Source organism: Leguminivora glycinivorella, chromosome 26, assembly GCF_023078275.1.
Source record: "Leguminivora glycinivorella isolate SPB_JAAS2020 chromosome 26, LegGlyc_1.1, whole genome shotgun sequence".
Taxonomy (NCBI): domain Eukaryota; kingdom Metazoa; phylum Arthropoda; class Insecta; order Lepidoptera; family Tortricidae; genus Leguminivora; species Leguminivora glycinivorella.
Window position 1 is genome coordinate 8,775,379 of NC_062996.1, and position 2,450 is coordinate 8,777,828.

At 40.7% G+C, this 2,450-nt stretch overlaps 1 non-coding gene across 1 annotated transcript; it reads left to right on the forward strand.

The window, feature by feature from the left end:
- Positions 1 to 2,040: 2,040 nt before the first annotated feature.
- On the forward strand, positions 2,041 to 2,115 carry Trnap-cgg. Its single transcript has one exon. It is a non-coding gene; the product is annotated as a tRNA-Pro (tRNA).
- The last annotated feature ends 335 nt before the right edge of the window (positions 2,116 to 2,450 follow it).

Genomic DNA, 2,450 nt, shown 5'->3' on the forward strand with positions numbered 1-2,450 from the left:
TTTACCCACTAGTGGATAAAATGCGTTTTTACCCGCTGGTATTAAAGGACAAAACACGTGTTTCCGAGTTAGTGAGGGGAAAAATTATTTTAATATGTCTCACGGAAGTTTAACGTGTATAAAGATAAGATCCTTTCTAAATGGGTGATGTGAGAAATGTTGATTATGCAAGTAGACTCGCTCGTCTAAACGATCCCTTCCTTTTTAGGTCAACAACGACTATTAACTGTCGTAGTAACAAGACTGCTTGACTTGTTACTTGCAACACACATTAAAAACAAGTAGTCTTGCCACTTACTACTTAGACCAAGGTTTATTTATACAAAACAAACATACAACATACAATCACGCCTGTATCCCATAAAGGGGTAGGCAGAGCACACGAAACTACCAAAGCTTCAGTGCCACTCTTGGCAAATAAGGGGTTGAAAGAAAACGAAACTGTGACATTGCAGTGACAGGTCTAATATCTGAAATCTGGTGGAAATCTAATATCTGATGAATTAACGATCTCCGAATCTTTTGACGACCGGTCTGGTGCCACAGTATAATGTATAATAAAGAGTACTATCGTACAGTATGGCCACTCCCGCTCCCCGCTGAAAGTGCTGCCCACCCCCTCTCGTTTACCTCACAGTTACCGCCTGCATGTCAAAAACACTAACAGTCGACCTGTCATATTTCACTCATACAAGCATAGTACGCGCTCACATACACGAGCTAAGACTGTGTGCTAAGAACGCGCTTCTTTCAATATATTTGATCGCCAGTGTCCGAGGTGTGGTGGCGCAGTCGGTAGTGACCCTGCCTGCTACGCCGCGCTCCCGGGTTCAAATCCCGGTAAGGGCATTTATTTGTGTGATGAGCACAGATATTTGTTCCTGAGTCATGGATGTTTTCTATGTTATTTATATATTATATATATCGTTGTCTGAGCACCCACAACACAAGCCTTCTTGAGCTTACCGTGGGACTCAGTCAATCTGTGTAAGAATGTCCTAAATTTTTTTTTTAATGACGTATGTTTTTAGTTTAAATCTGTCCATACGGGCATAAGCAAAGAACATGCCAAATCCCTATAATTGCTAAACACATCATTATAAAACAAATCTCAATAAAGGATTACTCACTGTGCCAACGCACATGAGCACACAGGGTAAAAGCGGCTATACGCGGCCTAGGGTAAACGTGCCGATATGCGGTGTAGGGTAAATGTCTGAACCAGTGGGCACGTCCTTTTGATCCTGATGATAGGATTATGACGGGCTGGTTAGTAACGGCGTGTTCGCGTTTTCTAAAGAGTGGGTATGATATTGATATTAAATAAGAGAAATATAAATATAAGTATAGACCGATAAAGTCTAAGAAAAAAACGTACCCCAAAACCATATAGAAAAAGGTACGGTGAGCTAGATGGCCATACACATTTGGGGTATGCTCGGCTAGATGGCACTATTAATATTTGACATTTTAAAACGTCAAGAATATGGGCCAAATTGTCAAAACTGAGGTTCAAAAGTTTTAAGCCTGTGTCGAGAGATGGCAGTCTATGTACTGTGATTACACATTTTACTTTGACAGTAACTCTCTTTAATACTCGATCCTCTTTGACTATACTGTGACTATACTCAGGCAGGCAATTATGGTCGCGCGATAAATGTTAAAACATCTGACCGTTCCTATCGCCCTTACTAATAGTGCGATAGGGACGGCCTGATATTTTATCGTCTATCGCGCGACCATGCTACCCGTGCAGGTATATTTAGACAGTATTTTAGAATGAGCACACTGGTAAAGGGGGTAATTCACGCCAGGCGGATAGCGAAAATAATGTCATGTCATAGAATTTGCTGATATTTTTTGGATACTACTTGATATCATGAATTCACGTAAGTATATATTTTTTTTTTTATTTGACTCCGTTTCCGGTTTGGATGCATTTAAAAATGAACGAAATCGGAGGAGAGGTTTTTTAAAACGCTGATAAAGAAATTGAAAGTTAAGAGGGAAGGCATGGATAAATTCGCACACATCCAGCAGGCCTCCGTGGCGCAGTTGGAAGCGCGATGGCCCCGGCAAAGCCAGAGGTCGCAGGTTCGAGTCCTGCTGGAGGTGTGAATTTTTGCATCTTTCATTTAATTTAAAAATATGTAATATCGCTCGCAGACGTTTCTGCGTCATAAAAATAGTTATTTGTTTTACAAGGGGGCAAAGTAGTTGTTTAACCGCACGTGCCAATATTGATATCCGAGCAAGCGAAAGATTCCAATATTGAACCGCGAGAGTAGCGAGTGGTTCAAAAAGTGGAATCTTGAGCGTTGCGAGGGTTTCAAGGCACAAAGGTTAAACAAACTTTGCCACCGAGTGAAACATAACATTTTTCACCACACCAACACGAACAAAATGCTGACTATAAAACATCAAAATAAATCAAATCGATCAATTTATTC